The following is a 24,326-nucleotide window of genomic DNA, read 5'->3' on the forward strand; positions in this document are numbered from 1 at the left end:
CTGAGCCGAAGGCAGAGGTTTAACCCACTGAGCCACCCAGGTGCCCTTACAATTTTCTTTTTTGAGAGAGAGAGAGAGTGTGTATGGGAGCGAAGTGGGGGGAATGGAGGGAGAGGGAGAGAGAGCATCCCAAGCAGGTGCCACACCCAACATGGAGCCCAAGTTGGTGCTCGATCCCACCACCCTGAGATCATGACCTGAACCAAAATCAAGAGTTGGACATTTACCTAACTGAGCCACCCAGGTACCCCTCATTATTACTTTTAATGACTTCCTAACATGCTTTTTGGATTTATCTTTCTTTAATTGACTTCCTAAGAAGAGACCTAAATTCCCTTCTTTCTTTTATTTTTGGTATTCCAAGAAAATTGCAATTAATACACACACACACACACACACACACACATGGATTGTTGCTGGATGAAAGATTTTATTTTGTGTGTCATTGTATAAAGTCCTTATATTCATTACTTAGAAAATGTTTGTGTGTAAGAACATTATATGAAAGAATAGAATTACAACTTAAATATTAGGTATTTTTAAAAAGTGCTTCTAAATCTCTAGGTTTCTTTATATCCTTTTATTTTTTCCTCTTGCACTTTGTCATAGACACTGATTTTTTTTGTCTTGTAGATTTTCATATATAGTCTGAATTTTGCCAATTACATGTCCGGATTGTCATTTAACATGAGCTTCTCTTTTCTGTAGTCTCTATAAATTGATACATCTAGAGGCTTGGGCTGTCAAGCTTGTTTCTTTCCTTCCTTCCCTCCTCTCTTCCCACCCACTTCCCTCCCTCCCTCCCTCCTTCTTCCTTCCTTCCTTCCTTCCTTCCTTCCTAGGAGAGGTGACTGTATTTTCAAATCATATATCACAACGTGAAAAAAAAAAAACACAGGAATAAATGGAAACATGGCCCGTATGGCTAGAATCAAAGGGAAAATATAAATATCCAGAAATTGACTCTGGAGAAATGGAGATCTACAGATTACTTGACAAAGAATTCAAAATAATGATTTTAGGTTCAATATGCTACAAGAGAACATAGATACAATTAGGAAAACTAATGCATGAACAAAATGAGAATACCAATAAAATGATGCAAATTATAAAAAAAGAACCAAAAAAATTCTAGAGCTCAATAACTGAACTGACAAATTCACTAGAGGGTGATCAAGATCAGACTTGATCAAGCAGAAGAAAGAATCAGTGAACTTGAAGATAGGTTATTTGAAATGATCAAGTCAGAGGGAAAAAAAAATGAGGAAAATTGAAGAAAGCCTAAGGACTTATGGGACAGCATTAAGTAGACCAATATCTATATTATGAGAGTCCTAGAAGGAGACGAGAGAGAGACTGGGTCAGAGAGTTTATTTGAAGGAATAATGACTGCAAACTTCCCAAATCTGAGGAAGAAAGTAGACCCCTAATTTGAAGAAACTGAAAGGTCTCTAACTTTGATGAACTCAAAGAGGCCAAATCAAGACACATTATAAGCAAACTGTCAAAAGACATACATGGAGAATATCTTGAAAGCAGCAAGAGAAAAGTAACTCATTATGTACAAGGTGGCACCCATAAGATTATCAACAGATATCTTACCAGAGAGGAACAGGATAATATATTTGAAGTCCTGAAAGAAAGAAAATTGTCAACCAAAAATAATGTATCTGGCAAAACTATTCTTCCAAAATAATGGAGATAAACAAAAGCTAGACCTGCCTTGCAAGAATTGCTAAAGGGAGTCCTTCAAATTGAAGCAAAAGATCACTAGACAGCAACACCAAAGCTTATAAAGATATAAAGCTCTCTGATAAAGTTAAGTATATGGATAGATACAGAATCACGTAATATTGTAATGGGGTATGTAGGTCACTTTCAATTCAAATATAGAATTTGAAGGTAAAAACATAAAAATATAAAATTTTGTTATTGACTATAAAATACAAAAAGATATAATTTGTGACATCAGTAACAAAGGGTGGGAAATATAAAAGAAGAGTAGTGTTTTTGTTTGTGGTTGAAGTTATCAGTTTAAAATAGATTATTATAAGATGTTTTAGTAACCCCAATGGTAATCACAAAGAAATACCTACAGAAGATGCGCAGAAGAAAATTAGAAATGAATCAAAGCATCCCATCACAAAAAATCAATGAAATCAAAGGCAGCAAGAGAAGAAAAGAGAGACAAGATAAGCACAAGGCATATGGAAAATAATTACCAAAATGTGAATAGTAAGTTCTTTCTTATCATTAATTATTTTTTAAAAATATTTTATTTTAATCATTTTTATTTATTTGACAGAGAGAAAGAGAGAGAGAGATATCACAACTAGGCAGAGAGACAGGCAGAGAGAGGAGGAAGCAGGCTCCCTGCTGAGCAGAGCGCCACATGGGGCTCGATCCCAGGACCCCGAGATCATGACCTGAGCCAAAGGCAGAGGCTTAACCCACTGAGCCACCCAGGCGCCCCCTCATTTATTATTTTAAATATAAATGGATTAAACTTCCCAATTAAAAGACATGCTGTGCCTGTGCCTGCATGGATTAGAAAAAAAAAATCCAAGTATATGCTGTCTATAGGAGACTCACTTTAGATATGAAGTATCTATAGTGTAGAAATAGATATATGAGAGTCTCACTTTAGACTGAAAGTGAAAGGTTGGAAAAAAACATCCTATGTGAATAGTAACCAAAAGAGAGCAGGGCTAACTATATTTATATTAGACAAAATAGATTTTAAGTCTAAAACTGTCATAAGAGACACAGTAAAACATTATATGATGATAAAAGTTTCAATTCACCAGAAAGACATAATAATTACAAATATATATGCACCCAACAGCAGAGCACCCAAACACATGAAGCAGATATTGACAGAACCAAATGGAGAAACAGACAGTAACATAATAATAATAGATTTCAATACCTTACTTTCAATAAAGCAAAGATCATCAAGACAGAAGATCAATAAGGAAAGAGACTTGTACAATCTGGACTTAACAGACATATATATATATATAAAATATTCCACCCAACAACAGAATACACTTTCTTCTGAAATACACAAAAAATGTTCTCCAGGATAGATCACATGTTTGGCCAAAATCAAGTCTTAACTAATGTAAGAAACTGAAATCATACCAAGTATCTTTTCTAACCACAGTGGAATGAAACTACAAATCAATAGCAAAAGGAAAACTGGCAAGTACATAAATATGTGGAGATTAAACAACACGCTCTTGAACAACCAATGTGTTGAGGAAGAAATAGCAAGAGAAATCAGAAAATATCTTGAGACAAATGGAAATTAAAACATAACATACTAAAATGTATGGGATGCCCAAAAGCAATGATAACAGAGAGACTTTTAGCAATAACACATATATTAAAAAAGAAGAAAGATCTCAAATCAATAACCTAATTTTACACCTCAAGAAAATAGAAAATAAAGAACAAACTAAACCTAAATTTAGCAAAAGGAAGGAAATAAAAAGAGATTAAGCAGGAATAAATGAATAGAAAATAGAAAAATAATAAAACATCATTGAAACTCAGAGTTGGTTTTTTGAAAAGAAACAAAATGGACAAATCATTCTTTTAGAAAAAAGAAAAATCTAGGGGCATCTGGGTGGCTCAGTGGGTTAAAGCCTCTGCCTTTGGCTCAGGTCATGATCCCAGGGTCTTGGGATCGAACCCCACATTGGGCTTTCTTCTCAGCAGGGAGCCTGCTTCCCCCTCTCTCTCTGCCTGCCTCTCTGCCTACTTGTGATATCTGTCTGTCAAATAAATAAGTAAAATCTTAAAAAAAAAAAAAGAAAAAGAAAAATCTCAAATAACAAAATCAGAAATGAAAGAAGAGGCATTACAACTGATTTCACAGAAATAAAAAGGATCATAAGAGACTACAACTACTACAATTATATACCAACACATTTGTCATCTAGAAGTAATGAATACATTTATGGAAACATAATGTGTCAAGACTGAATCATGAATAAGTAAAAATCTGGACAGACTTGTAACTAGTAAAGAGAATAAATAAGTAGCCAAAAACTTCCCAAGGGAGGAATACCTATGACCAGATAGCTTCACTGAAGAATTCTACCAAACATTTAAAGAATTGACACTAATTCTTCTTAAGGTTTTCCAAAAACTGAAGAGGAGGGAACACTTCTGACCTTATTCTTTGAGACCAGCATTGTCTGATACCTGTATCAGACAAAAGATACTCTAAGACAAGAGTACTCTAGGCTAATATCCTGATGAATGTTGGTGCAAAAAATTCTCAACAAAATACTAGCAAATTGAATTCAACAGCATGTTAAAAAGATTATACATAAACACCAGGTAGGATTTATTCCTGGAGCTCAAGGATGGAGCTTAACATATGAAAATAAATCATTGCAATATATTACATTAACAGAACGAAGGACAAAAGTGACGTGATCATCTCAATTGACACAGAAAAAGCATTTGACAGGGGCGCCTGGGTGGCTCAGTGGGTTAAAGCCTCTGCCTTCGGCTCGGGTCATGATCCCAGCGTCCTGGGATCGAGCCCCACATCGGGCTCTCTGCTCAGCAGGGAGCCTGCTTCCTCCTCTCTCTCTGCCTGCCTCTCTGCTTACTTGTGGTCTCTGTCTGTCAAATAAATAAATAAAAATCTTAAAAAAAATAAATAAATTAAAAAAAAAAGCATTTGACAAAATTCAACAGACTTTCACGATAAAAACCCACAACAAACGAATATAAGAAAAGTACCTCCATGTAATAAAGGCCACATATGAAAAGCTCACATGAATGTCATACTCAACAGTGAAAAACTGAAAACTTTCCCTGTAAGATCAGGAAGGCAAAGATGCCCACCCTTGCTACTTCTACTCATCATACTACTAGAAGTCCTAGTCCTAATCAGGCAAGGAAAAGAAATAAAAGACATCCGAATCAGAAAGGAAGAAGTAATATTATCTCTGTTCACAGATGGCATGATCTTATATGTAGAAAACCCTAGAGATTCCACAAAAAATATATTAGAATTAACAAATGAGATGGCAAACCTGCAAGATACAAAATCAACACACAAAAATCATTTTGTCACTAACAATGAGCAGTTTGAAAAAATTAAGAAAATAATCCCATTTACAATAACATTAAGAATGCTAATGTAATTAGGGACAAACTTAATAAAGAGGTGAAAGACTTGTACACTGAAAACTACAAAATATTGTTGAAAGAAATTTTAAAAGACAAAAATAAATGAAAAAATGTCCTGTGTTTATATATTGGAAGAATTAATATTGTTAAAATGTCCATATAGACATAAAATATTGGGGCTTCTGGTTGGTTCAGTCAGTTAAGCATCCAACTCTTGGTTTCAGCTCAAGTCATGATCTCATGGGTCATGAGATCAAGCCCTGCAACAGGCTCTGCTCTCAGCAGAGAGTCTGCTTGAAGATTCTCTCTCTGCCCCTCCCCCCAAGTGTGCTCTCTCTGTCCCTCAAATGAAGAAATAAATCTTTTAAATGTCCATACAATCTAAGGTGTTCTACAAATTCAATTCAATCTCTATCAAATTTCCAATGACTTTTTTTTAAGAAATAGAAAAGAAATCCTAAATTCATATGGAATTTCAAAGGACCTCAACTAGCAAAATAGCCTTGAGACAGGAAAGCAAAGCTAGAGGCCTCTCACTTTCCGATTTCAAAATACATCACAAAGTTACAGTAATCAAAACTGTATGGCCCTAGCAGAAAGATGGATAGGTAAATGAATGGAACAGAATAGAGAATCCAGAAACAAACCCTCACATAAATGGTCAAAATGATAATTTTCAAGGTTTCCAAGGCTACACAATGGGAAAAGGATTGTCCCTTCAACAAATGATGGTGGTAAAACTGGATATCCGTATACAAAAGAATGAAATTGAATCCTTACCTTACACCATGTACAAAAATCACTCTAAATGAATTAAAGTCATAAGTATGAGACCTAGAACTTTAAAACTCTTAGGGGGAAATCTTCATTTTATTGGCTTTAGTAATGATTTCTTAGATATGACACCAAAAGCATAGGCAGCAAAGGCCAAAGTAGACAAATGAGACTATATCAAACTTAAAAACTTGTGTGTAGCAAAGGAAACAATCAACAGAGTGAAAAAGTAGTCTATGGAATGGGATTTTTATGAAAGATTTTATTTATTTATTTGACAGAGAGAGATCACAAGTAGGTAGAGAGGGAGGCAGAGAGAGAGGGGGAAGCAGGCTCCCTGCTGAGCAGATAGCTGATGCGGGGCTTGATCCAGGACCCTGAGATCATGACCTGAGCCAAAGGCAGAGGCTTTAGCCACTGAGCCACCCAGGCACCTCTTTTTCTCTCTTTCTAATAGTAACTTTCCATGAGATTCAACTCCAGTCTTTTTTGTGGCTCCTAAGTCCTTATCCTAAACATTCAGATAGGAGGGTTGGGTCAGAATAGCTCTACTAGCTTTATGGCTCTAGAACTATCAATTCATGTCTTTTTGAAAATATGACCTCATACTCTGTGAGATTTCTGTTTCTTTTCCTACCCCATTTTTATCTGGGTTGTCTCTTTCCTTTGGTTCTATTACACCATTCTGTCTAATTCGTATCCCACTTCTGGCCATTTGTCCTTCACAAGACCATTTGCTGGAGTGGGTTAATAGTCTCTTTCAGGGGGTGCCTGGGTGGCTCAGTGGGTTAAAGCCTCTGCCTTCAGCTCAGGTCATTATCCCAGGGTCCTGGGATCGATCCTCACATTGGGCTCTCTGCTCAGTGGGGAGCCTGCTTCCCCTTCTCTCTCTCTGCCTGCCTCTCTGCCTACTTGTGATCTCTCTCTGTCAAATAAATAAATAAAATCTTTAAAAAAAAAATAGTCTCTTTCATTTTCAGCTGTGGTTTTCAGATTGGCCCTCTCTGCTTTCCAGGAAGTACCTGCTAGTGAACTGAGATGTCCATGGTTTGTTTCCACCTGTTATAGCTTCTCATTCTGGAGATACCTTGTCAACCAGCTTTGTCATAGTTGTGACCATGGGTTTTTGGTTTTTCTTTGTTCATTTTTTTAAAAAGATTTTATTTATTTATTTGAGAGAGAGAGAGAGAGACTGAAAGAGAGAGCATGAGAAGGGGGAGGGTCAGAGGGAGAAGCAGACTCTCCGCTGAGCAGGGAGCCTGATGCAAGACTCGATTCTGGGACTCCAGGATCATGACCTGAGCCAAATGTAGTGGCCTAAACAACTAAGCCACCCAGGCGTCCCATGGTTTTTTTAATCAAGAAGTATGCTACTGTCCTGATTCAAGAAACTTGAATTTTGCTGGATATTAGTAAAATAATATCCAGAAAAAATTCTTTTTGTATAGTATATATGTGTGTCTGTTTTTCCCTTCTCTCAACTATCTTAGTATTATTCTTTTTTGAAATTGTCAGGAACTTATTGAATTTTTATTTACATTTTAGTAATTACTTGTGAGGGTAACCACTTTCTATATGTGTATAGTCTATGCATTTTTTCTATTGTGAATTATTTTTTCTTTTGCCCATTTCCTCATTGCTATATTCATCTTTTTCTTACTGATTTCTAAAATCTCTTTGAATATTAGGGATATCAAGTTTTTGTTTTTCAACGTTTTGTTAATGTTTCTTCCCCAGCTGTTTTTCTTTTAGACTTTCAAAAATTGTTTTAAAATCGTATATATTTAGGGCACCTGGGTGGCTCAGTCAATTATGCATGTGCCTTCGAGTCAGGTCGTGATCCCAGGGTCCTGGGATGGAGCCCTGCATGGGGCTTGCTTTTCCCTCTGCCTCTCCCCCCTGGCTTGTGCTCTCTCTCTCTCTCTCTAAAATAAATAAGTAAAATCTTTTTAAAAAAATTGTCTGTATTTAAATGTATCAGTATTTTCTTTTTTTAAAATTTAATTTAATTTAATTTAATTTTTTTGTCAGTGATCCATAATTCATTGTTTATACACCACATCCAGTGCTCCATGCAATACATGCCCTCCTTAATATCTACCACCGGGCTCACCGAACCTCCCACCCCCCACCCCTCAAAAACCCTCAGTTTGTTTCTCAGAGTCACAGTCTCTCATGGTTCTTCTCCCCCTCTAATTTCCCCCAACTCACTTCTCTCCATCTCCCGATGTCCTCTGTGTTATTCCTTATGCTCCACAAGTGAATGAAACCATATGATAATTGACTCTCTCTGCTTGAGTTATTTCACTCAGCATAATCTCTTCCAGTCCCATCAGTATTTTCTATTATTTCTTATCTTATGAAAGAGCAGTATTATGTATTATTAAATTACTTAAATTACAAATGGAAAGCTTTAAATCAGTGAAGTTCAAAGATTGGCTAAAATGTTGGTGTTGGAAATTCATTTTTTTAAAAAGATTTTATTTATTTATTACTGCGTGCATGCCCACACGAGCTGGTGGCAGGGGAGGGGCAGAGGGAGAGGGACGAGCAGACTCCCTGCTCAAGGAAAGATATAGTCTTGTGTAAATTTTAAAGATAATGAGCAATATAACCAGGAACAATGAAATATTCTAAACTAAGGAAATAATTAAAAGGTTAACTCAAGGAACTGATATGTTATGGATGGTACACATGCATAGTGCTTGAGATATAGATATAGGAGGGGTTGGTAAAGTAAATGGGATTTAGTTTAACTGATACACATTTATGTATATAGACACACACATACATATACCCATACATGCATTTATGTGTATGTGTGTATCTAAGAGCTAATATATAGCAGGTAAGAATATAGATTTAAATAGGTAAGGGATATATTACATATATGCATATATTTTATATATATAAAATATATATTATCTATATAAAATCTAAAATATGTAAAATATATTTGGGTATTTATTAGACATTTTAGATCCACAAAACAAGGGGTGAACAAGTTGGGTGATGAAGGCAGAAAACTAATATATATTGAATGTTTACTCTGGGCAGCCATCATGTTTTCACATATTTTTTTATTTATATTTGTTTATTTATTTCATGAGAGCAGGCACAGGAGTTGGGTAGGGAGGGGCAGAGGGAGAGCGAGAGAGAGTCTCAGGCAGACTCCACACTGAGCATGAGCCCCACACAGAGCTTGATCTCATGGCCCTGAGATCATGACCTGAGCCAAAACCAAGAGTCTGATGCTTAATTGACTGCCTACCGAGGCGTCCCCATATTTTTTTAAAAGTAAAATTTACAACAACCCTGTGTGGTAGACATTATTATGCTCGTTTAGTAGGCATTGGGAAAATAAATTGGTATATTGGAAAGAACATGGACTTTGTCAGTCACCATTGACTAGTTGTGTGACTTCAGTCAAATTGCTCCTATCTGAGTACTGATATGTACTTGATATGTAAAAAGGATATGTAAAAAGGAGATAAAAATAGCACCTTAATTCAAGGGGTTGTTGTGAAGATTTTCAAAGGAACTATTTATGATTTTTCCAAAAAGAAGAAAATAAACAATCCTGTTTTAACCATTGCATGAAACTTGGTTTTGGAGTTCATTTGAGTGGTTATTTCTTATTGTGAAGATTGAATATGATAATGTTTATAAAGTAGATACCATAGTAGTCATTTAACAAATGGTAGCTATTACTACTGCTGTTGTGAAGCTTAATCTAATAACTTGTCTAAGGTTTGAACTTGTGTATCAGCCTTCAAAACCCTCTTCATACTAAACTGTACTTTTTCAAAACATTCATAATACTGATATTCCATATCTCCTTTTTCATTTTAACTTATAGATGATACAATGTAAACTTGGCCCTGAGGATACAGAAAAATAAAGAATGGTTGATAATCATGTAGGAGCCACAGTTGGTAAAGAAGGCAGGCAGTTGTTAGAAGAGATTGCTTTCTTGAAATTAGACAAGTCAGAAAACAGCATTTTGGAACCTGGTTTTTAACAGACTTTGATTCTCCAGATAAAGCAAAAATTACACTTTGATGGTATTAAATGTTGGAGTCAAATAATAAAATATATTAACTGATATACATTAAATACCTTATGTAATCATCAAGTTGTATTCTTCCCAGCTGCTTTGAAATCTATGCACATTTTTTTCCTAATTCTTCTGAGATTGATAAACAATCATGGACAGTTCTACCATGATGTTTTTTCCATTCCTCCTGAATTTGCGGGAGGGGGCAGAAGGAATGTTTCCGTTGGTGAAATAGTGGTACCGCCTGCTTTGTGGCACATGCTATCATCTATTACTAAAAAGAAAACCAGAGACATGGATTGTTATTGGCCAAAGTATATGCTATTGTGGGCATTACCTTTCTGTTTTGCTTTATGAAAAATATATGCCTCATAGTAAGAAACCAAATAGTTTATATAGTTGAAACCTCCTTAGTAGGTTTTACATTTTATTTACCATAAATGCTAATAATCTATGTTTGAAAAATTAAACATTGAACCACTAACAGATCAGAAATAAATAATTCTGTTGTTAGAGAAGGACCAACAAAGTTGGACCACTGATATATCAGATCTTTCTTTCTCTTTTTTTCTTTTCTTTTAAGGTTTTTATTTATTTATTTGAGAAAGAATGAGAGAGCACGAGCAGGGGGGATGTGCGGAGGGAGTGGGAGAAGCAGGCTCCCAGCTGAGCAAGGAACCCAATGTGGGACTTGATCCCAGGACCGCAGATTCATAACCTGAGCTGAAGGCAGACACTTAATCAACTGAGCCACCCAGGCCCCCAAGACCTTTCTTTTTAAAAAGAGCACATTTTAGAAATAATTTAATAATACAGTTTAAATGTAAAAATGTGATTTGGAGAGAGAAATTATTTAGGGAAGATTTAATTTACATATAATACATTGCATTTCATATGGAAGATCCACCTTCCAGACAATGAAGCATTTACATCCCATGATTTTTCTCTGTGTTGAATTTTTTAGTAGATGCTCTGAGGTTACAAAATAGAAAAAGAATGCTCTGTCCTTGGGGAATTTACAGTTTACAGTGGAATAAATAAACTATGTGGTAGAAAAAGCTAAAACAGTTTACCAAGAGAAAATTCAACTGCCCAGAGATATGGTAGGCTTGCTAGGATTGTAGTCCTGGTTAATGGGGTTCCCATCATTTACTTGTGCCCCCCCCTTTTTACACAATTGCCTTTCATCCAGCAAACTGGAACGACTGTTCTCTTGGGAGATTATCTGTGAGGCACCATCCAAATTGACTACTATCAAGCAGCAATTACATGAATCTAGCACAGGTTATCTGGAGAAGAATGGTGTTTTAGAACTCCATTAATTTCATCACATGAGACATGGTAGATGAGCCCCATAATAAACGTCATAGTTCTTTGAAACTATGACATGTCTCTTGAACTTAATAGAAAATTAGAGTATAAAAAAAAAGATAAGCATTTAGAGAAAGAGAGACAAAGACCTAGTCACATGCTGGGGTAATTTATTATTTTTTTTTTAAAGAATATAACCAAGTCAACATGTTCTGTTACTATTTAATTCCTGTATGTCTGTCAATCCAATGAGATCTCAAATCTCTAAAGCAGTGACTTCCTCAGATTCAAATTCAGCAGACACCTGAGCTCGGTGTCTTTCCGGGTCTGTCACTTCGCTAGTCCAAGTGTTCCTCTGTGTTCCAAACAGCACTGTATGTTATTTCTATCAATTGTATCAATACCACTGTAGATGCATTGAAACATCTATTCAGATCCCAATTGAAATTTTCTTTTTCCATGTTTCCTCTGCTGTGTTGCTAAAAATGCAAGCTCCTCAAACTAGTAACTTTGCCTTATTCAGTATCTGGTACATAGAAGGCCCTAAGTAAACTGAAGGCCAAATACACTGAATACTTACAAACAATGACATAGATACTCAGTGTGAAATACTAGCCAGGCACAAGAAAGAGAAGACCTGAGACATAGTTACAGACACGATTCAGGTGTATTATTTTTTGAACAAACTTGATTCTAATATTTATCCCCCCCACCATATATAGGGTTAAGGTTTTATTTATCTACCTTTAACTTTAAATATATATATATATATATATATATATATATATATATATATAGTTAATATATATATATTAACTATATAACTATATAGTTAATATATATATATTAACTATATATATATATATATATTTGAAAAGATCCAATATGTAATCTTCCTGATACATGTGGCATTAGTTTAGTATTTATCATGTTCTGTATTTCTTTTGTATCCCCTTGAGCATTTTTTAATAAAAGTTATTTATTAATTTTAAGTAAGCTCTATGCCCAACACAGGGCTTGGACTTATGACCCTGAGATAGTTGCGTGCTTTTCCGACTGAGCCAGCCAGTGCTCCTCTCCTTGAGCATTTATTATATTTTATTAATATCTGATTTAAAGTTAAAGGTAGATAAATAAAACCTTAACAAAAACAAAACGAAAATCTTAGTAAATAGTAGGACCTTGTCGTCTGGAATGTAGAAATATAAGACTGGGTCTTACTTGAAAAGTAGGAGTTTGTAAACATGGCTAAGAATAGATAGACATTGGGGGACCTGGGTGGTTCAGTTGGTTGGGCGACTACCTTTGGCTCAGGTCCTGATCCTGGAATCCTGGGTTGGAGTTCTACATTGGGCTCCCTGCTCAGCGGGGAGTCTGCTTCTCCTGCTGACCTGTCTCCTCTCATGCTCTCATTCTCTCTCTCTCTCAAATAAATAAACAAAATCTTAAAAAAAAAAAAAAAAGAAGAATAGGTAGAAATTTTGGCAAGAATCAACTGGCAGTGCCCAAAGCAGAGATAGGAACATCCCACGTGTATTGCTACGATGCTCCCACAGGGAGGAGGACTGTTAAAAGGGTGAGATTGCCCACTATTTTAAAGGAAAATTTCATTCAAATAACCTCTTGCATGATATTATTTTCATTTTGATTTACTAGAGGCATATGGTGGGCAAAGCAACAGTACCCTTCAAATAAAAAATGCATCATCATTTAGGAATCTTTGAAGGGAAAAGTCTGTGCGCTCTCTGAGAACCATTGGCGTACCTACTTGCTACGTCCCTTAGAACTGAAGCTTTAGGATATCCTTCCAAACCTTTTCCTTTGTTTCTCACTATATAATGTGTGATGACTGAAATGTTATTGCATTTGATTTTTTTTGTGTGTGTAAAACAAGATCCAAATCGCTTAAAAAAAAAAAAAGAACGAGATGACTTTACTTGATGATTTAAAGAAAAGGCTGCTCTCTAATATACTTACAACATCTAAAATACCTTTTGTCCTCAGGCTCACACTGTAGTTCTTTGGTGGTGAGTCAATAATGCATTTAATGATGCACCTACAAGGAAAATTACAGTTTTTAAACTGTTTATTCCAAGTGTTTTCAAAATGAAGACACTGCAAAAGTGGTAAAAGTATGTTGTTGAAAAAAAAATGAGGTAGGAGATTTTTAATTCCATAAAGATCAAGAATATTATGAATTCAGATGATCCCCCTCCCTATCAATATAGAGTCCCTTTACAGGTTTGCATATTATAATGTGTTATTGAAATGAGATAGATAATGACTTTGTAGCATCAACTATTTACACTTTCCAGCTGCTGAATCCTTTTTTGGCTGTGAAATGTGTTCATTTTATTGTTGTAGTAATATATATCAAGAATACAGTGAAATTTTAGATCTTGTCATATTCAGGTTTTTATAGTACTTTATGCATTTTTAAGAATTTTGAATGATCGAAGTTTGTAAAATAATTTGTCTTATGAAAAAAATGGGTTTGCCTCATGTGTTCCATGTAGCAATTGCTCAATAATTTTCTTTGAATTAAGTTATATCCACAGTTGCTTAATGAAATGAATGCTTGATTTGTAACTTGTAGGCCTCATGGCCTTGGGCAAGTCATGTGATTTCCTTGTTCTTCAGTTTCCTCATCTGTGAAATGGGGATAATACCTCATAGTGTTGGTTGAAGGATCAATGTTTATGAATAAAATGCTCCTAGCTCATGGCAAATGGTGGATACAAACTATATCATAGGTATTATTATTATCCAAGTGGCTTATTGCTGAAGTAATGAAAGTAAGTTTTCATGTAATTATATCAAAGAGAGTTCTGAAACATTATAGTGAGGATGTAAAGAATTTAGGAAAATAAAAAGAATATGTAAAGAAAATTTGAAGAAAACTGTGAAAATCTATTACCTCATACAATTATATCTGTTCATATATCAAATCACAATCTTTAAAAAAATACCATAAAAGTCCAGTTTAATACTGTTCATTATTGATTTAAAAGGAACTTAAAATTTGATCTAATAAAGCACTTCATATCATCATAAATTTCCAAGAAACCGAGGATTAGGGTACATACCTGTATCCCTCCTGAGAAGGAGTAGATATTTATAGTATTGCTGTATTAGGTTCACTGCAATGATTTTGTTTATGTATATATATGTTAATTTTGCTTAACCCTACTACAAATAAAAACTTCTTTTTTAAAATTTTATTTATGTATTCATGAGAGACTGAAAGAGAGAGAGGCAGAGGGAGGAGCAGGCTCCCCAAGGAGCAGGGAGCCCGATATGGGATTCTGTCCCAGGACCCCAGGATCATGACTTGAGCCAAAGGCAGACACTTAACCAACTGAGCCACCGAGGTGTCCCATAAGTAAAAACTTTTTAAACCATATTTACCCACCATGATTTGGAAATTGAAAAAAAAAAATCATGGCCGAAACTGTAATGATTAATTAAACAATTTTAAAATGGCTCATGTAGGTAGCTGGAGGGAAAAAAAAAACTTGTTAAAACTCAAAAGTATAAATGTATAAATGTAAAGCCCAGTTATCTAGAATTCCTAGGGGCTAGTACATTTTTAATTAAGCACTTACAGTTTTCTTTTTTTTAAAGATTTTTAAAGATTTTATTTATTTATTTGAGTGAGCAAGAGAGAATGAGAGAGAGCATGAGAGCAATGAGAGAGAGGGGAGAGGGTCAGAGGGAGAAGCAGACACCCCATGGAGCTGGGAGCCCGACGTGGGACTCGATCCCAGGACTCTGGGACCATGACCCGAGCCAAAGGCAGTCGCCCAACCAACTGAGCCACCCAGGCGCCCCTTACAGTTTTTTCTATGCCTTCATTTTGCCTAGTTGCCATTTCTCAACTTTGGAAGGGATTGAAAGTCCATCAGAGGTTTTATCCATAGCACAAAATTGATTTGAAGAAGATGGTAGCAGGTTAGACACATGAAAATATGAAGGGGATAGGCCTCAACTCAGGACTGTCAGCATATTCTTGATGGTGAGGTGTGGGTCAAGCCTCATTACAGGTAAACTCATGGGGTTAACAAACTACTTCACACACAAGGAGGGATAATACTTTTTTCCTACAGGTCTGCATGGTAAATACAGGCTATGCAGTGACAATTTATTTCAGTGGCCTTAAAGAATATATGCATAAGAGCAGTTTGTATTAAATAGATTTTAGAAATCTGTGTTTTTGTGACCAAAGATTGAATGATACTCAGAAACAGATCCCAAGTTTTCTTCTACAGAAACATGATAAACTTACGGAGAGTTGGCTGAATTTGTCGATATTCATCTAATATTTTAGGAATAGTCAATATTTCAATAATAGTTTTATTTGCTGTTTCATAGCTCCAGATTCAGTATTGTTTGTTGCCTTATTTTGTCCTCTAAGTCTACTTTTTTCCTTGCCGTTTGAGGGAATCACATTTAGAGGTTTAGAGTTTAATAGTTGCAGTATCTTGCTGTTGAATTGAAATTGTCAGTTAATGGCATGTCTACTGCAGTATATGGGGCACTGTTTTCATAGCATGAATGCTACTTGACTCTGAATGGTTTTCTGTTACAAGATTTTCATTTATAAGTCTGTTTTACCTTGGCTTCTGAATATGCTGACATGCTTCACTTTTGCCCTTGGTTATAACTACCTTTTATTTTTGAACACTTAAAAAGAATTCCCAAATCTTTACAGTAATAAAGTCATTGGCTATTTTAATTAATACAGACAAATTAAAAACAAAGGGAAACCCTTTGTTGCATCATTTGATGGTTACCCTAAAGCACGGAAAAGTTAATTTGCTTTTCTAAGAAAAATTATGCTGACATCTTTGGTATATATTACTACCCGTAAAGGTTTGAATTTTTGAATCCTCAACAGTGAAAGACTTTTAAAATGTATAACCTCAGATTGTCATAAGAAGCTGTCAGCTTTATAATTATTTTGTTACAGAGCACCTGTATAATAAATTCTAGGAAGATGGGACTAACTGTGGTAACTGGCCTTCTACATTCTATAAATACTTTCCTTCATCTTGTCCCTTTGCAGTGACTCTCAGCAGAAAGCCTCTCTCGTTTGTGGCCTTGTTGTTACAGCGTGGCACTAAGTGACATCAGATTAGCAACTGGGGAACGACTTTGTAAAACTGTTTATGGAAGTGAATTTGCAGAGTTCAAGGCTGTGTTTTTTTCCTTCTCAAATCACCTAGCAACTTTAGATTCTGGCAGAAGTTGGAGTTTATTTTACAAAACACGAAAAAGCTTTTAAACCAACGTCTTTGAGGTAAAATCTGCAGCAAAAGTGAGGCCACCTGCTGTTAAGAAAAGTGCTTACACGTTCAGCACATTTCCGTCCCCAATAGAGGGTACTGCTGAGTAAAACACTGCCATTATTGTTCAACTCCTGTAGGTGGCAGCAGTTCCCACAGTTTCAGGGCATAACAATGGCTTGATTTGTGGGTCTAAGAATAAAGCTGTCATGAACTCATGGGATCCTTATACCGTAAGGGCTCTTCTTTGGAATGTGATACATGAGAAAATTACCATTAGTTTTTAGTTTCTCTTTGAAGATTTAAGTAGCTTATCTTTCTTTTAAATTCCACTTTATATTTTAAATCGTGTCCCCAAACAAGTGTTCCCAGACTTAATTTTACATTATGTACATTAAGAAGTGTAAACCTTTAAGTAAGGGAAAGACATGATAGGCACTTTTTTTTCCCCTTTTCCTTCCCCTTCCACCCCTCCCCTCACAATTACCAGAATAATTCATTGTTAATTTTACTGCTGTGGCAATCTTGGGAAGGAAACCCTACTTGCTATACAAGCATAATTTTCCTTGTGTTCAGGAGCTGAGTGGTTAATGGTTTAATGTTGTCATTGAACTTCCAGGAGGCTTTGAACCAAACTGTAGCACCTATAAAAGAGTGATTTTGTAACTGTCTTTAATAAAAAGGAGTTTTGAATAATACTGTAGTTTCCTATTAGTTGACTCAGAACTTAGCCAGTAAGTACTCTTACTTAGAGTGATTCACTCACCTTCTGCTCTGAGGAGAAGCAGTCATTATCAAGGTGGCTGGTCACACAAACACACACACACACACACACACACACATGCCCCTCCACTTGTCCAAAATAAACCCACATTAGTTATAAAGATTGTTATTCATTTAATTGTAATGGTCAAAGTGATTATTTAAAAACAATTTTCCCTGCCTATTATTTTGTTTAGATCAGAGTTGTAAAATCCTGAATGAAACTCGTTTTTGGTTCAAGTTAAAATAGAGGTAAGCCTTTCTCTGATATGTTTATTGAGAAATTTAGGCATGTTGTCTTATTGTTCAAATTAGTTATCCAGAATTTAAAAATGGTAATTTATTCAAATTAACACCAAAGTCTGGCAATCCTATCTCTTTTTAATTTCTGTATTTATTATTTTAGGTAGCACAATAGTAAATTAATTATACTATATAAGTATCCTAAAAATATATGTGTATGTGTATGTATATATATATATATATATATATATATATATATAATTCTAATATATTTTGAAGGGAATAGGTTAAACTTATTTGCAGCTGATCTATTTTTATTAATTAGGTAACTTTTAGTTCTGTTGAATCTTAGTTTTGGAATTAATCTGCTTCTGTTAAGTAAATATATTATTCAGCTCTTAAAACATACAGATTTATATGCATTGTGCATTACAGAGACATGCATATGTGCATTCTTGCAGATAAAGGAAATGTAGCTTTATGAGGTTTGGCATATTTGGATCGTATCAGAGATATATGCCTATATTGTTCATCTATATATCAAAACATTTATTTTTCTGTGTTCAGAATGGTGTTTTTCATAAAGAATGATGAGTGTTACATACACCTACATATCCCATTTGATGGGTGTGAAGAGAAACAGAATTATAAAAGCAAAAAAGTTTGCTAGGAACCTTCCATGATCTGAATAGTTACTTTGTATGTGTATCGGCTGACACTTAAGAAACCTATGTGGTTTTTTTTAAAGCAGATCGTAGGAGCAAAAATACAAATTAATTTCTTTTTGAATACTTTTAATATTATATGCTCATATAAAACTCATTTTTGATGCTCATGTAAAAAATTTTGAACCTATTATGTGCAAATATATTTTTTTTGTTCTTGTTGTTTTAAGCAAATTTAAAATAGCTAGCTGCGTAGCAATGATCCATCATTTAAGAAGAGGCTCTCTTGGTTATCTGGGAGCATTATGGCCTCTCTAAAAATATTTCAGACAGATATACATGAAGATACTAAGAGATACATTCCATTTCTTTTTTTGCAATTCTTTTTTTAGAAATTTATATTAAAATCAATACCAATTTGTTAGTTTCTCTTATAAATTGTAAACATGTAAAGGTGATCACTTTGTTCTAAATTTATAATTTTATGTTCATAAATTTTATGAAGCATTTTAATGAAAAATTTCTGTCCAGTGAATTTACATTGCTATTTAACAAGATATTTCCTACTATTAATGTTGATTTTTACTTTTTGTAAGTAAAGTTATTTTGATGAATGAAAAAGCATTTGATGAGTCAGATACTGTGAATTCTTGGAGTTGTTTTCAGCAGCTAAAATGTACATAGGTTTTAAAAATATAGTAAAAATTTTAGGTATCATAAATGTGGAAAGGGGAAATGAACTCTTTGGTTAAGCTTGAATGGTTTAGACTCATTTAATCCCATATTTTAGCATTTCTCTCTAATTCCTTATAATTAAAACTCTTGCTAATTTATTTAAAAATGATTTTGTATTATTTTACCATATTCAATAATAGTAAACTTTAATATTAGTAAAATTAAAAATGATGTTCATAAAAACTAACATTTGAAAAAACAGGATAAGATTAACTCACATATGTTAAGTGGGATTTTAGGGCTTATAGGATAGTATAATTCACTGATAGGGAAAGATTTTTGAGAGAGAAAGCACAGTGACTGGTATGTCTGACTTTGAGAGAGCAACAGATAGGATAAGCCCTTGATTCTGAGTAAGGGTTGGTGAATGGAATTTCTCATTAATTGAATTTTTCTGTTTAACTAGTTTCCTTGTATTTACTATACATGTGACCAGTTTTATAATCATTAGAATATAATAACATAAACAACCTTAAACACTAAAAATAATCCCCTCTAAAAAAATTATTCAGGAGCCCCATTGTGATCTTCAGTCTCATTGATTATAATCATGAGCATCTATTGCTATTTTAGAGCCTGTCTTACGGGAAAAGAATTTAATAATGATTGAATTTTCTGGTTGCTTGGGTTACAAATAAATGGAGTTTGTTAATATTCTGTAAATTTAAGTAAAGATGTTTATTATAAACATTTAGCTAAAATATTATTATATAAGCATAGTTATTTTCTGAGTCATATAATTTAAAATAACAGGACCTCAAGAAACTTTCTCTGTATGGCTTTCTATAAATTCCTGGACTTTCAAAATGGTTTTATTATTTACCCTAGGAGAACCCTATTCTTTCACAGGTCTGATGCTCTATAGAATCCACATTGGGTATTATTATTATTATTTAAGATTTTATTTATTTATTTGACAGAGATCACAAGTAGGCAGAGAGGCAGGCAGAGAGGGAGAGGGGGAAGCAGGCTCCCTGCCAAGCAGAGATCCTGATGTGGGGCTTGATCCCAGGACCCCGGGACCATGACCCGAGCTGAAGGCAGAGGCTTTAACCCACTGAGCCACCCAGGCACCCCCACATTGGGTATTATTAACGAACATGCCTTTTTTTCTGTCTAGGGCAGAATGATTGTTAGAAAGCTCATTTAGTATCATAAACATGCCAGGTATTCCAGTATATGGGGAAGTTCTTTTCTCCCTTCATGGATGGCGCATTGTCTCCATGTGTATCTGGTTCCATATCCCATAAAAGGGACCTTCCAAGCCATGGACATATAAAATTAGGCTCTGCCTAACATTTACATTTTAAAAGGTACCACCTATATCATAAAGAATTGTAATGTTAGTGCTCTAGTTTTGAATGCTCTCAAATCAGCAAGTATGCATAGCACGCATGTTGTGGGCAAGACGTGCTTACATGGTATGAAAATACAATGAAGACTCCTGCAATCAATATTTTGCCCTTTAGGCCTGACTGACTAGCCCCATTCACTATCTCACCTAAGTGGATATACCACCATCAGCCAGTATGAGGAGAATAAAATCCAATGTGAAATTTAGTTTCCTTCCCTACTTGACATTTAAAGTCAACTTTCCATTCAATTTAAGTTTTTTTCTTAGTCTCCCTTATGTCCTTTCAGAAAAACAATGATGAGATAAAGATTAATTACTCATGAATTCACACAATTATTGCATTTTACCATTCTTACTATGTAGGGATCCAACAGTCCCTGTCCTGAAGTCCTTTGTAGTCTATTGGACTATACTAGCCTTAAAAATCATCATTCGGTTAATAATAAGTGAAACATAGGCAATACAATTGCTCTCTTATGTATAGTAAATCTGTATATGAGTAGTTATAAATACTAGATGGCACAGCTCAAAACTGGAATCCTGGATTCTTTTTTTTTTTTTTTTTAAGATTTTACTTATTTATTTGACAGAAATCACAAGTAGCCAGAAGCAGGCAGAGAAAGAAGGGGAGGCAGGCTCCCTGCTGAGCAGAGAGCCGGCTCAATGTGGGACTCTATCTCAAGACCCTGAGATCATGACCTGAGCCAAAGGCAGAGGCTTGACCCACTGAGCCACCCAGGTGCCCCGGAATCCTAGATTCTTGACTTGTAGGTTTACACTGTTGTACTTCTAAAGTTTGCCTGTAAGTTGGGCATTGAGAATTCAAAGCTCTAAGAACAAGGACGTCTGGCAGTCTCAGTTGGTAGAGCATGTGACTTTTGATCTCAGGGTCATGAGTTCAAACCCCACATTGGGTGTAGAGATTACCAAAAAAGTAAATAAACTTAAAAAAAAAAAAACACATATACACAACAAAGCTAGAAGAACATATGAAGTCATTATTTAGCTGAAGTTCTAAGGTTCTTAGGAAATATAATACTGTTCCAGTTCTCATAATAATATAAAACAAAAATGGTTATATGAAAATTATTCATTTAAAAAACTGACATTCAGGGTGTGTAGGAGGCTCAGTTGGTTAAGTGTCTGACTTGATTTTGGCTCAGGTGGTGATCTGAGGGTTGTGAGATTGAGCCCTGTGACTGGCTCTGCACTGGGTTCAGGGTCTGCCTAAAATCTCTCCCCCTGCCCGAAAAGAAAAAAAACAAAAACAAATAACAATATTCAAGTAAAACTGGATTTATTTATTTATTTTTAAAAGATTTTATTTATTTGAGATAGCCAGAGCAAGAGCCAAAGAAAGCACTGGCTGGATGAAGGGCAGAGGGAGAAGCAGACTCCCCACTGAGCAGGGAGCCCGATGAGGGGCTCTATCCTAGGACTTCAGGATCATGACCAAAGGCAGGTGCTTAACCAACTGAGCCACCCAGGAGGCCCGTATAGCTGGATTTAATTAAAAGAAGAATTATTTCAGAAAACCTTTGCCTTCTAATTTTTTTTTTTTTTTTTTTTTTTTTTTTTTTTTTTTTTTTTTTTGGTAGAGAGAGCCCCTGAGTGGGGCGGGGAGGGGCAGAGGGAGACTCTTAAAGCAGATTCCATGTCCATTGTGGAGCCAACTTCATGCTCAGTGTCATGATCCTGAGATCATGACTTGAGCAGAAATCAAGAGTCGGGTGCTTAACTAACTGAGTCACCCAGGTGCCCCCGACCTTGTTTTTAAAGAGTGAAATGAATGGAACTTCTGAATATACTCTGAGACTCTAGAAGTATATGATACTGGTAATTATCATAAATATATATTTCTAGAGAAGTCTGAATAGTCATCTCTTTAAAAAATGTTTCCTTACAAAAATCTCTAAGGGACACAAGCAAGTTTCTAAGAATCAAGGGCTTGCTCCTCAATGAGTGCCATGTACCTTCAGTCTGAAACACCTCATACATTCTCATGTCTTCCTGCAGAACTTAGTGCCCCTTATTACACAGAGTCCTAATGGGAGAAACATACTCCAAAGCTATCTGAGGTAATTGAGACAGAGACAGAGAGGTTACTCTTAGCAGTAATTGACAAATGAATCTAATATTTATACAGAAATGCAAAGGACCAATGATAGTCAAGATAATCTTGAAGAAAAAGAAGTTGGAAGATTTACACTACCAGATAACAAGGCTATTAAATAGGTACAGTAATAAAAAAGAGTGTGGTGTTGGTATAAAGACTGACGATGTCTAAGATGAGGAAGTCTAATAGAATAGTAGGGAGTCCAGAAACAGATCCAGATGTATCTGGAAACTTGATTTATGACATAGGGGTCACTGCAGAACAAAAGAGAGAGATGGAATTTTCAATGAAACATCTACACCTGATCTAAGCCAGAAGGCTGAGAACCATTCAATAAAACATTCTAAGCTAACAGGATAACCTTATAGAAAAAAAAAAATCATGATCCCTTACCTCACATCATCTACAAATATCAATTCCAAGTGGGATAAGAATCTAAATGCAAAGCATAAAACAGTAATGTTTATAACAAAAATATGTAAGAGTATCTTCATGACCCTTTACAAAAGAGTTTGTAAACAGGAGGAAAAAACAACATGTAGAAAAAGATTGATAAATTGGTCTATACTATAATTGGGAACTTCTATTACTGAAGGACCCTGTTCAGAAAGGGAAAAGGTAAGTTACAGAGTAGAAGATATTTGCAATGCATATAACAAACTAAGGACTTGTTTCCAGAATATAAAACAGATTCTTACAAATGAGTGGAAAAAGAAAACCTAATTTCACAAATGCATAAGACATGATCAGGCATCACAAACAAGATAGCCAATGGCCAACAAACAGAGAAAAATATACTGAACCTAAATACTCACAGGGAAATGCAAATTAAAACCCCAGTAAGATAGCAGTACACCCACCCCCAAGATAATGGCTAAAACAAAGACAACAACAACAAAAAAAGCCCCAAAACTTTATAAAACCAAGTGTTGGTAAGGATACAAAGCAAACGAAACTCATACTCCTGAGAGAAGTGGCAAAACCATCTGTTTGACAGTATTTTCTGAAGCTGAGCAGATACACAGCCTGTTACCTGACAGTTTCACTCCTAAGTATAATAGACCACATAGAAATGTGTATGTATGTGCACCAAAAGACAAACAAGAATGTTCATAAAATCCTTAATACAGCTGAATACTGCAAATAGCACAAATGCCCATCAACACTGAATAAATATTGTGGTTCTTTCATACAATGGAATATTTTACTTTAAAAGCAAAGAAAATGAATCTGGTATTTCCACACACAACATCCTGAATGAATGTCACAAACCTAAGGTTGAGCAAAAGACTCTAGTCTACTATGTGATTCCATTTATATAAAGTGGGAAGAATGTTTCGCAAAACTCTGGTCTTGAAGTCAGGATGATGGTTACATCTGGGGGGTGGAGAGAAAGGGCACAAGGGAAGTTTCAAGGGTGCGGGGAATATTCCATTTCTTAAACTGGGTAATGATTGTGTGGCTGTTCCACTTGTGATAATTTCAGCAATTTTTTTTTTCAATTTTTTGTATGTAGGTTGTACTTCAACAAACATGTTTAACAAAAAAAGAGAGGTGACGGGCATTTTTTTTTTGCAGGCTTTGAAAGTAGAGAGCAGAGGAAAAACAGGCCAGGATGTGGAGACGGAGCTGCTTTTTTTCTGACTGCGGGAAGTGGTTCACAGATTAAGCGTCAGGAAACAAACGGAGGGTTGCTGGAGGGGAGAAGGGTGTGGGGATGGAGTAATTGGGTGATGGACATTAAGGAGGGCATGTAGGTGTAATGAGCACTGGGTGTTATAGAAGACTGATGAATCATAGGCCTGTACCTCTGAAACTGGTAATACATTATATGTTAATTAATTGAATTTAAATTTAAAAAATTTTTTAA

General features: G+C 35.2%; 1 protein-coding gene and 1 long non-coding RNA gene across 2 annotated transcripts in view; both read left to right on the top strand.

Moving 5' to 3' along the window:
• The window catches only part of CAMKMT (calmodulin-lysine N-methyltransferase), a 378,203-nt gene that overhangs the window by 105,364 nt on the left and 248,513 nt on the right, over positions 1–24,326 (top strand). The gene's annotated exons all lie outside the window — the stretch shown is intronic.
• LOC309872604 lies at positions 16,368–24,054 on the top strand. The gene is made up of 3 exons (XR_014316000.1): positions 16,368–16,595; positions 17,541–17,595; positions 24,035–24,054. It is a non-coding gene; the product is annotated as an uncharacterized lncRNA (long non-coding RNA).

The sequence above is a fragment of the Mustela nivalis genome, assembly GCF_964662115.1.
Source record: "Mustela nivalis genome assembly, chromosome: 8".
Lineage (NCBI taxonomy): Eukaryota > Metazoa > Chordata > Mammalia > Carnivora > Mustelidae > Mustela > Mustela nivalis.